The 12201-nt window shown below is 43.6% G+C and overlaps 1 long non-coding RNA gene and 1 other non-coding gene across 2 annotated transcripts in view; both read left to right on the plus strand.

Moving 5' to 3' along the window:
- Positions 1–10868, plus strand: part of LOC100847628 (uncharacterized) — a 146632-nt gene extending 135764 nt beyond the window's left edge. The window contains exon 4 of the long non-coding RNA XR_001495667.3: positions 10508–10868. This is a non-coding gene — a long non-coding RNA (uncharacterized lncRNA). The remainder of the gene's footprint in view (positions 1–10507) is intronic.
- TRNAV-CAC (transfer RNA valine (anticodon CAC)) lies at positions 3167–3239 on the plus strand. The gene has a single exon. It is a non-coding gene; the product is annotated as a tRNA-Val (tRNA).
- Positions 10869–12201: the final 1333 nt, after the last annotated feature.

A 12201-nucleotide genomic window follows, 5' to 3' on the forward strand; every position in this document is an offset into this window, starting at 1 on the left:
TTGCAGAGCAGGAGAGTTCACTAAATATCATTCTCAGTTCAGATCAGTTCAGTCGCTCAGTCGTGTCCGACTCTTTGCGACCCCATGAATCGCAGCAGGCCAGGCCTCCCTGTCCATCACCAACTCCCGGAGTTCACTCAGACTCACGTCCATCGAGTCAGTGATGCCATCCGGCCATCTCATCCTCTGTCATTGTAATTAAGTCCTCAGTCATGTCCGACTCTTTGTGATCCCATGGACCGCAGCACGCCAGGCTTCCCTGTCCTCTACTATCTCCTGGAGTTTGCTCAAACTCATGTCCATTGAGTTGATGATGGCATCCAACCATCTCATCCTCTGTCATCCCTTTCTCCTCTTGTCCTCAAACTTTCTCAGCATCAGGGTCTTTTCTAATGAGTCAGCTCTTCACATCAGGTGGCCAAAGTATCGGAGCTTCCGCTTCAGCATTAGACCTTCTGGTGAATATTCAAGACTGATTTCCTTTAGGATGGACTGGTTGGATCTCCTTACAGTCCAAGGGACTCTCAAGAGTCTTCTCCAGCACCACAGTTCAGAAGCGTCAATTCTTCAGTGCTCAGCCTTTTTTATGGTCCAACTCTCACATCCATATATGACTACTAGAAAAACCATATGTTTGTGTTAGTTGCTCAGTCGTGTCTGGCTCTGTCTGACCCCATGGACTGTAGCCTGCCAGGCTCCTCTGTCCATGAAATTCTCCAGACAAGAGCACTGGAGTGGGTTGCCATTTCCTTGTCCAGAAGCTCTTCCCCACCCAGGGATTGAACCCAGGTCTCCTGCAATCCAGGCGAATGCTTTACCATCTGAGCTACTAGAAAAACCTTAGCTTTGATTATACGGACCTTTGTTGGCAAAGTGATGTCTCTGCTTTTTAATACACTGTCTAGGTTGGTCATAGCTTCAGTTCAGTTCAGTCACTCAGGTGTCTGACTCTTTGTGACCCCATGGACTGCAGCACACCAGGCTTCCCTGTCCATCACCAACTCCTGGAGCTTACTCAAACTCATGTCCATCGAGTCAGGGATGCCATCCAACCATCTCACGCTCTATAAGCCCTTTCTCTTTTATCCTAGGTTATTAAACCTTAAATGAATGGACTTGATCTCCAATAGGCAGGGCTTTCTGGTGTACAGCAGAGAATGGCTTCATGGAATATGAAATATGAAGGAAAACCAGGCCAAACTGAGAGTGCTAAAAAACAAAACAATTAGGATATCAACTAAAAGAACCAACAGTTCCCAGGAAATTTAATGAAATTATGTTGTTCGTGGCGTTTCTCATGAAAACGTCCAAAGAGATCTCTTTATGAAGACTTCTACTTGAATAGTCATTATGTTTGACTCAAAATCATTTAACCTAAACCCACTTGGAAAAACAAAGCCCTTCATAAAAGCACTGAATTACATGAAAATGATGGTGTTTAATCAGCTTCGTATTTAAAAGAAAGGTCAATTACGAATCGACTCTAGATTTCCTGACATTGTTCTAAGAGAAGAATACTGAATAACACTTCACAACTATTAACTTCCGCATTAATGGAAGGATTTATACTATATTATTAATGTTTGTAGAGGCTTATCAAAAGGAAGCTTGTGTTTTGATGCCTCTTGGAAGGGGAATCGAAGAGCTCTTATGTGGGTTCTGAACTGCCTCAGATTCAATGCTGTTCATGAGCTTTTCTTGCTTGGAAAGTGAAGGTACACTGAAGTAAAGTGAGTCATTCAGTTGTGTCTGACTCTTTGTGACCCCAAGGACTATACAGTCCATGGAATTCTCCAGGCCAGAATACTGGAGTGGGTAGCCTTTGCCTTCTCCGGGGGATCTTCCCAAACCAGGGGTTGAACCCACATCTGTTGCACTGCAGACAGATACTTTACCAGCTGAGACACAAGGGAAAACCAGGAATACTGGAGTGGGTAGCCAATCCCTTCTCCAGCACATCTTCCCAACCCAGGAATCGAACCGGGCTCTCCTGCCTTGCAGGAGGATCCTTTACCAACTGAGCTATCAGGGAAGCCCCAAAGGTACATTGAGTTGACTTCAGTTGCTCAGTTGTGTCTGACTCTTTGCAACCTCATGGACTGCAGCACACGGGCTTCCCTGTCCATCACCAACTCCCAGAGCTTACTCAAACTCATGTCCATTGAGTTGGTGATGCCATCCAACCATCTTATCTTCTGTTGTCCCCTTCTCCTCCTGCCTTTAATCTTTCCCAGCATCAGGGTCTTTTCAAATTACTCATTTCTTAGCACCAGGTGGCCAAAGGATTGGAGTTTCAGCTTCAGCATCAGTCCTTCCAATGAATACTCAGGACTGATTTTCTTTAGGATGGACTGGTTGGATCTTCTTGCAGTCCAAGGGGCTCTCAGGAGTCTTCTCCAACACCACAGTTCAAAAGCATCAATTCTTTGGCACTCAGCTTTCTTTATAGTCCAACTCTCAAATCCACACAAGACTACTGGAAAAACCATTGCCTTGACTAGATGACCTTTGTTGGCAAAGTAATGTCTCTGCTTTTTAATATGCTGTCTAGGTTGGTCATAACTTTTCTTCAAGGAGCAAGCATCTTTCAATTTCATGGCTGCAGTCACCATCTGCAGTGGTTTTTGAGCCCAGAAAAATAAAGTCAGCCACTGTTTCCACTGTTTCCCCATCTACTTGCCATGAAGTGATGCCATGATCTTAGTTTCCTGAATGTTGAGTATTAAACCAGGTTTTCACTTTCACTTTCATCAAGAGGCTCTTTAGTTCCTCTTCACTTTCTGCCATAAGGGTGGTATCATCTGCATATCTGAGGTTATTGATATTTCTCCTGCCAATCTTGATTCCAGCTTGTGCTTCATCCAGCCCAGTGTTTCTGATGATGTACTCTGCATATAAGTTAAATAATCGTGACAATATACAGCCTTGATGTACTCCTTTTCCTGATTTGGAACCAGTCTGTTGTTCCATGTCCAGTTCTAACTGTTGCTTCTTGACCTGCATACAGATTTCTCAGGAGGCAGGTCAGGTGGCCTGATATTCCCATCTCTTTAAGGTACATTAAAGAGAAGAAATAAAAGCAAAGACCCGAAATGTAAACCATGCATAAGAATCTCTACAAGGGGATCTTCAAATGCAATTGCTCAAAGAGACAGGTTCAGAGACTTCCCTGGTGGCCCAGTGGCTAAGACTCTGCACCCACAATGCAGAGGGCCCAGGTTCAATCCCTGGTCAGGGAGCTAGATCCCACAGGCTGCAAGTAAAACCTGGCACAGCTGAAAAACTAAAGAAACAAATAAAATATTCAAAGAGACAGGTTCATATGAAGGGAGGCCAGCCCAGAATCAGCAAACTGGTAAAGACAAAAATGATTCAGCAATCAGGACATTAAACAGAATGGAGACAGCCTGACATTTGGTTACAAGCATACAGAAAGCCCTGGAAAGGGAGAGAGTTGCAGGGAAGAGGGTTCTTCACCATCCTTGTGAGGATTTTGTATATTTCAACAGCAGAGGTGACCTGTCAAGCCTAATGACAGACAGTTATCAGAACACAGATTACCTAAAAGCAGAATACAGTGTTCCTTCTGCAAGATAGAAATATCAGCATCTAAAGAGCAGTGACTCAGCCTGCTGGGTTATTCCAAGAGGTAGTGACCGAGAATTCATGAGCCAGCAGCACTGTTTACAACAGCTAGGATATGGAAGCAACCTAGCTGTCCATCTGCAGATGAATGGATAAAGAAGTGGTACGTAATGATGTGTCCCATGGAATATCACTCAGCCATTAAAAGGAATGCATCTGAGTCCATTCTAGTGCGGTAGATGAACCTAGAGCATGTTATATAGAGTGAAGTAAGTCAGACAGAGGAAAACAAATTTCACATATTAACTCGTGAAATATATACGGAATCTATGAAATATATACGGAATCTAGAAAAATGGTTCTGAGGAACCTATTTGCAGGGAAGAAATAGAGATGTAGACATATAGGACAGACTTGTGGACAGAGTGGGGAAGGGAGAGGGTGGGGAGAGTCGAGGGGGTAGCACTGACGTGTGTACACTGCCATGTGTGGGGTGGTGGGTCGGTGGGAGGCTGCTCTGTGGGCCCAGGGAGCTCAGCCTGGTGCTCTGTGACAACCTAGAGGGGTGGGATGGGGTGGGGGGAAGGTTCAGGAGGGAGGGGACGTGTGTGTACTTGTAGCTGATTCACGTGGTTGTATGGCGGAAGCCAACCCCATATTGTAGAGGGATTGTTGGTTTGTTCAGATGCCGAGTCGTGTTCGACTCTTTGCAACCCCATGGACCGCAGCACGCCAGGCCTCCCTGTCCTTCAACATCTCCCAGAGTTTGCTCGGACTCATGTTCATCCAACCATCTCATCCTCTGTCATCCCCTTCTCCTCCTGACTTCAGTCTTTCCCAGCATCAGGGTTCTTTTCCAGTGAGTTGGCTCTTTGCATCAGGTGGCCAAAGCACTGGAGCTTCAGCTTCAGCATCAGTCCTTCCAAACCCACACGTGACCCAAATCTGTATATAACTACCGGAAAAGCCACATCTCCTGCACTGGCAGGCAGATTCTTTACCACTGAGCCACCTGGGAGCCCGATTCAGTTACAGATAAACGTATATGAAATATCTTCCTTGATGTACCTATGCAGAGTCAGACTCTGAGTGTTAGGATGGAATGAGTCTGTTGTTAACCCTTGGGTCTTCCTGTAAGTTTTTGTTTACCAGTTTGGGGTCATCTATGCCCCTGCCGGGCACACCAGCTGACACTTATCTGTCACTAGAAGTAAAGGCACAGTGGAACGGAGCTATGATAAGATCATTTCCCTAATGAGGCCCTGGAAACAAAATTGCTAAGAAAATTGCCTTGAGGTTACCAAAAAAAAAAAAAAAAAGCATGAGTAACAACTGCATGAGTTAAAAGCCTTCCATCTAATTTTTCCTATTAAATTTATATTCAAAAACTAGAAATATTAAAGACAACCATGGTAGTGTTCCATTATTAGTCAATTTTCAGGTGCAAAGAGATGGCATCCTGATAGAAGGGAGAAAATCTGCTCCTCACAGAAGCCTTTCTCTTCTGTCAAGAACTGGAGGATATTCATTTTTAATTTTTGGCTGTACCAGGTCTGTGTTGTGGCATGTGAGTTATAGTTTCCTGACCTGAAATAGAACCCAGACCTCCTACACTGGGTGTGCAGAGTCTTAGCCACTGGATCACCAGGGAAGTCCCAGAAACCACAGGATTTTTGATGAAATCATTCCTTGTTAAGATACAGAAAAATAACAACAGATACTAAATGACAAAAGGAAATACTGATCAGCTTTATTACCACAAATTGTTTATCTAGACTAAGTACTTATTTCCTAGAAAATATGTTACTAATATTAGCTCAATAAAAAAGAGGAAAACTCATCAATTTCACAGTGCAAATTACAAGGGAGTGAAGAAATACATACCCCAAATTTCATGATGTGTGATTCATTCAAAAGACACATTCTATGAAAATTTCAAGTTACATATTACTCCCATGTTATGAATTCTCTGTGAGTGTAAAGAATGCTTTCTCAATACCAGACTTCTATAACACAGATATTTTTAAATGCAAAGAAAAATGAAATACAGAATAATTAAATTGAAACTTCCATCAAGCATACATAGGTAACAAGAAAAATAAAACATTAGCAACTTTGATGCACTGGTCAGGAAATACACACCATTTCCAAATGGAGTTTATTCCAACAAAGGGATGATATTTAATATTAGGTCACAGGCTTTCCAGGTGGCGCTAACAGTAAAGAACCTGACTGCCATTGCAGGAAATATAAGAGACAACGGATTCAAGTCCCTGGGCCAGGAAGATGACCTGGAGGATGAAGCCGCATCTCATTCCAGTCTTCTGGCCTGTAGAATCCCACGAATAGAGGAGCCTGGTGGGCTACAGTCCACAGGGTCACAAAGAGTTGGTCATGACTGAAGTGACTTAGCATGTACATGCAAACACACACATATATAAATACCATATGACCGGTGGAAGATAAAATAATGCAATCACAGCAAAGCATACAGGTGGAAAATTAATCAACACAAACCATGTCAAATAGGGAAAATTGCTTTTTGTTCCAGAAACTCCCAACAAACATCATATAATGATATAGTACTTGGCTACAGGCAGGTTTGGACATGAATGAAGTTTCTACAAGAACAATGCCAGTGTCTCTTTCTCTGAATTCAGGTAAATCTCCAGAAATGCCCCAAATTCCCATGGACTTGAGCCGAATATGAGCTGAAATGATCCACCCCTAAAAAGCCCATAGAAAGCTTAGCCTGATCTCCTCAGACTGCTAGTGCCTGTTAAGATGACCCATGGAGAAGGCAATGGCACCCCACTCCAGTACTCTTGCCTGGAAAATCCCATGGGTGGAGGAACCTTAAGGTAGGCTGCAGTCCATGGGGTCGCCAAGAGTCGGACACGACTGAGCAACTTCACTTTCACTTTTCACTTTCATGCATGAGAGAAGGAAATGGCAACCCACTCCAGTGTTCTTGCCTGGAGAATCCCAGGGATGGGGGAGCCTGGTGGGCTGCCGTTTCTGGGGTCGCACAGAGTTGGACATGACTGAAGCAACTTAGCAGCAGCAAGATGACCCAACCATTCCTCGGAAAAAAAATCACCTTCTTTGCTGGTCTTTTACAAGTTGGGAACAATCTCTAATTCAGGCCATGTTAGGGAAGCAATATGTGTCTAAAAAAAAAAAACCACCCAAGCAGTACATGTGAACTGAGTGTGATGTGCTTTTGACACTGCAGCAAAAATATATTGCAACATCTATATTTTCCATATCTTGTTTTCAGGAGGGTGGGGGATATATATCATTAAAGTAGAGGGGAATTTTGATGGTGTTGGTTGGCTACAATGTACAGAATTATTCCCCAACCGTTGCATGGGTGCTGATAACCCTTCATGATATCAGTTAGTGTTTTGCACGCATACACTCACATACCCCAGCTTCCCTGGTGGCTCAGTAAGAATCCTCTGAGCCAATGTGAGAGAGACAGTTTCGATCCTTGGGTCAGGAAGATCCCCTGGAAGAGGAAATGGCAACCCACTCCAGTAGTCCTGCTTGGGAAATCCCACTGACAGAGCAGTCTGGTGGGTTACAGTCCACGGGGTCACCGGGAGTCAGACACGACTGAGCGACTGAGCACGCATGCAGCTCATGATAGTTCAAGCATAACTGATTTGAGTATCCCCAGATGACAAACATTTTTTTCAACCCAGTTTATCAGGAAAAACATTTCACACAATGAACATCAATTGCAATAGATATAAAAATAGATACTGTAGTTTCTTATCTTACAGGAGCACTTAAAAGTAGGAATTATCTAATGCCAGAATAAAACAATGCATGAGTGACACAGATTGTAAATGAAAAGGGAAGGGGAAAAAAAGCAGATGGCTGTTGGTTGTTAGCGTGAAAAACAACTTTCTGCGCTATAGCAAGAAAAAAAACATGAAAAGCATTTTACCTAACAAGCTGACTTCTCATCACCTCGTAGTAGAACTGGGAACATTTTAGAATATTCCTGAAAAGCCACTTAGGCACCTGCATTGTTTACAGTGTCCATAACGTTTGACCAACTAGTTTCAGTTTTAGGAGTATTTCCTAAAGAAACCGTCAGAAACGCAGTTAAGAGATTTGTATGCACCCGGAGGCTCAGCGGTAAAAAATAAATAAATAAAAACCAACAACCCACTTGCCCATGCAGGAGATGGTGGTTGGATCCCTGGGTCGGGAAGATCCCCTGGAGCAGGAAATGACATCCCACTCTAGTATTCTTGCCTGGAGAATCCAACGGACAGAGGATATACGAGGGCTGCACTCTGTGGGATTGCACAGAGTCACACATGACTGACCGAGCAACTCAACAATGACATAGTCCTCATCATATTGTCTATTATACCAAAGAAATACAAGAAAGTGGACGTCTCTCAGTTGTGTCCGACTCTTTGTGACCCCATGGACAATACAGTCCATGGAATTCTCCAGGCCAGAAGACTGGAGTGGGTAGCCTTTCCCTTCTCCAGGGGAAATGTAAATTGTCTAAAAAATATGATCATGCTCTGATATACGTAGTATAGCCACAAAAGGAAGCAACGCTTGTGATTTAACATGATGTAAAAATGCAGGATAAAGACTGTCCATACGTTGGTCCACAGTACATTAAATACGTATTTGGAGATTTCAGGTTAGAGTATCAATATGAGTTTGAACATCTCACCTTATGAGCCCACTCAGATTTGTCCTATATAATCAGCTGAAGATTGAAATGGAACAACTTGCCTCACTCAAAGGGTGATCTCTAGGCCAGAAAGGATTGAACGATTCAAGGGCAATTTTTTGAAAAGTTCACATTCATTAACCCATACACACACACACACCAATGTACACACGCACTATTCAAGAGGACATGTATCTATAGAGTAGAAATGAAAGTCATGGAGAAACAAATTGAAATTAGAGATTAAAGAATGAAGACCAAAAAAAAAAAAAAAAAAAACCATAAAAAAGAACAGTGGAGACAACCACAGGTGATTTTTAAAGAAAACCGAATTGTTGAAATAAAAAGCAATTACGAGGAGGTAACACCAAGCCCAGAAAGTGGGGAAATTGAGCAGAGCAAGAAACAGAAAGATGAGTAAAAAATAGAGATGGGAAATAGAGCATTCCTATGTAAGGAGACCCTGTAAACCGGAAGCCAAAGAAGGATAAGGAGAAGAAAACTTTTGATCAAAGAAGGAACCTTAGGGTCCCCATCAAAGAGATCCACCCCGGGCCAAATAACATCCTGCAAACCTGTCCCACGGCAGGAAGAGTGTTAACTGTGCTGGGCACCCCAGAACTCTAACCAAAGGGGAGACAGCCTCCTAGAATCTGAGGGGAAGCAGCCAGCTCAGGACCTCAGGGTTCCCCGAGGACAGGTGGTCTCACAAGAGAGGCACCAAACACAAGCTTCTCGAGGGAAAAGCCATGCTCTCCAACTGATAATGTACTTAGAGATGTAATGCCAACAGCCAAGATCGTAACTTAGGGAACTGGGAAAGGAAATTGGGGTGGAAAAGGGCTGAAGGCAAGTGTGTGAATCAGAATTGCTGTAAATATGCTTATATGTAGTGAGTGGCTCAGTCGTGTCTGACTCTTTGCGACCCCTTGGATTGTAGCCCGCCACGCTCCTCTGTCCATGGGGATTCTCCAGGCAGGAATACTGGAGTGGGCTGCCATTGCCTTCTCAGAGCCACCGGGTGTGTGTAGGTGTGTGCCTGTGTTTGTGGAGGTTTGAAATATAAAGGCAACATCTCGAGTCGCTGAGGGAAGGAAGAGAGGAAAAACATGGATCATTACTTTACAGCAAATGATCCAGGCAGGGCACAAGCCTTATGTAAGAAGTTTATCATACAACTGATGGTGAAGCTGAAGCTCCAATACTTTGGCCACCGGATGCAAAGAGCTGACTCGCTGGAAAAGACCCCGATGCTGGGAAACATGGAGGGCAGGAGGAGAAGGGGACAACAGAGGATGAGATGGTTGGATGGCATCACTAACTCGATGGACAGGAGTTTGAGGAAGCTCCGGGAGTTGGTGATGGACAGGGAGGCCTGGTGTGCTGCAGTCCGTGGGGTCACAAAGAGTCGGACACGACTGAGCGACTGAACAACAACAAGAAAAGAATTATAAGAGAATGTAAATCAAGGCTTAGTTTGACCTCTGTTAGAGAATGCTTTTACACTTATGATAAAGTTAGTATGTGCTTGAGAGAATTTTGAGTATAAAACTGTTCAGAGAAAGCAAAGAAACGAGATTATCACAACATTTATGGGAGAGGAAAGGTTAAAATTCTTAATGTATCAATTGCTCCAGTAAGTCGATAAATAGCAGCAACAAAAATGCTCAAATACAAAGAAGATTAAATATGTGAAGTTTGTTTAGTAAGGAAACTAAGTTTAAGAATGTACAAAATATTTAACCTCATTATGGCTTCCCTGGTGGCTCAGCTGGTTAAAAAATCCACCTGCAGTGCAGGAGACCTGGGTTCGATCCCTGGGTGGGAAGATCCCCTGGAGAAAGTAAAGGCTACCCACTCCAATTTTCTGGCCTGGGGAATCCCGTGGGCCATATAGTCCATGGGGTTGCAAAGAGTCGGACACAACTGAGCAACTTTCACTTTCAGAAGTCAAAGGTAGATAAAGTAGAGCTATAATTCTACATAATATTTGCCTAGAAAACTGGTAAAAATGTAAAGTATACAACGGCCAGTGTTGGTGAATGGGACTCTCTCACATGGCTGTTTTTTTTTTTAATATAATATCCAACACTTCTATTTCATGACCTATGTGATAATTCATGGTAACATAGTTATGTATCAGACTCAATGGGTTTTCTTGTCTCTTTGGTTTTTCTTTTTAATGATTTTTTAGTTTTTATATAATTTTTGTAGGTTGCACTGGATTTATGGTGATTACAAAAGGCTGGCTCAGGACATGGAAGCAACCTAGATGTCCATCGGCAGATGAATGGATGAGAAAGCTGTGGTGCGTATATACAATGGAATATTACTCAGCCATTAAAAAGAATGCATTTGAATCAGTTCTAATGAGGTGGATTAAACTGGAGCCAATTATACAGAGTGAAGCAAGTCAGAAAGAAAAACACCAATACAGTATACTAACGCATATATATGGAATTCAGAAAGATGGTAACGATGACCCTATATGCGAGACAGCAAAAGAGACACAGATGTATAGAACAGACTTTTGGACTCTGTGGGAGAAGGGGAGGGTGGGATGATTTGGGAGAATAGCATTAAAAGATGTGTATTACCATATGTGAAACAGATCGCCAGTCCAGGTTCCATGCATGAGACAGGGTGCTTGGGGCTGGTGCACTGGGATGACCCAGAGGGATGGGATGGGGAGGGAGGTGGGAGGGGGATCCAGGATGGGGAACACATGTACACCCGTGGCGGATTCATGTCAGTGGATGCCAAAAACCACTACAATACTGTAATTAGCCTCCAATTAAAATAAAATAAAAAAAGGGCTGACTCATTCCCTGTGTTGTACAAGACATCCTGGTAGCCTGTCTTACACACAGAAGTTTATACCTCCCTGCTGCTGCTAAGTCACTTCAGCCGTGTCCGACTCTGTGCGACCCCATAGACGGCAGCCCACTAGGCTCCTCCGTCCCTGGGATTCTCCAGGCAAGAACACTGGAGTGGGTTGCCATTTCCTTCTCCAATGCATCAAAGTGAAAAGTGAAAGTAAAGTCGCTCAATCGTGTCCGACCGTCAGCGACCCCATGGACTGCAGCCCACCAGGCTTCTCCGTCCATGGGATTTTCCAAGGCAAGAGTACTGAAGTGGGTTGCCATTGCCTTCTCCCAGTCCCCTCTATTTTTCCCCAACCTCAGTGTCTCCACTGGTAACCACTCTTTTCTTGTCTGCATGTGTGAGTCTGGATGACCGGGGCTGGTGGAGGGTCATTTCCAACATGGCCTGAGGCCTTCTTTCCTCCTCAGCTACCAGATATAATTAAATAGAACCCGCGTGATAGAGCCTGCCCAGTATGGACGGTGTCCGCCTTTTATCCCCGGGCTTAGCTTACTATCTCTTGACACAGGTAATCAGGAGGGAATTTCTCTTCCCCGTGAAGCTTTAATGCTGAGCAAATTGGTTTAAATTGCAGCCCGTGATTGGGTTTAGATAGGGGTGATTAAATCCAAACGCAGTTTGGGGTCTGAGCTCTGCCGTTACTTTCGTGAAGCAGGAAATGTCATATTTGCTCAGACGCTTCTCCTAGCCGGTTCCGTAAAGAGGTGGGGAGCTGCATTCTTTCACGGCCCTGATGGTGGGCCCTGCTCCGTTTTGAGAAATTCTCTTTAGGGTCAGCAGACATTGGGGGGCGTCTACCTACTCGACATTTTCTCCACATTTGATATGGCCAGTCTTCCCAAATTTCAGTAACTTAGTCATTCTTATATGAAGTTGTTTTGCTTTTCATTTCCCTGAGACTGAGTACCTTTAAATATATATATATATAATATATGTGATATATTGTATGTGTTTGAGACATACAACGTGAAAGTCACAGTGAGCAACATAGATATATATATATATATATGAACAATTGTATC

This window comes from Bos taurus, chromosome X (genome assembly GCF_002263795.3).
Source record: "Bos taurus isolate L1 Dominette 01449 registration number 42190680 breed Hereford chromosome X, ARS-UCD2.0, whole genome shotgun sequence".
Lineage (NCBI taxonomy): Eukaryota > Metazoa > Chordata > Mammalia > Artiodactyla > Bovidae > Bos > Bos taurus.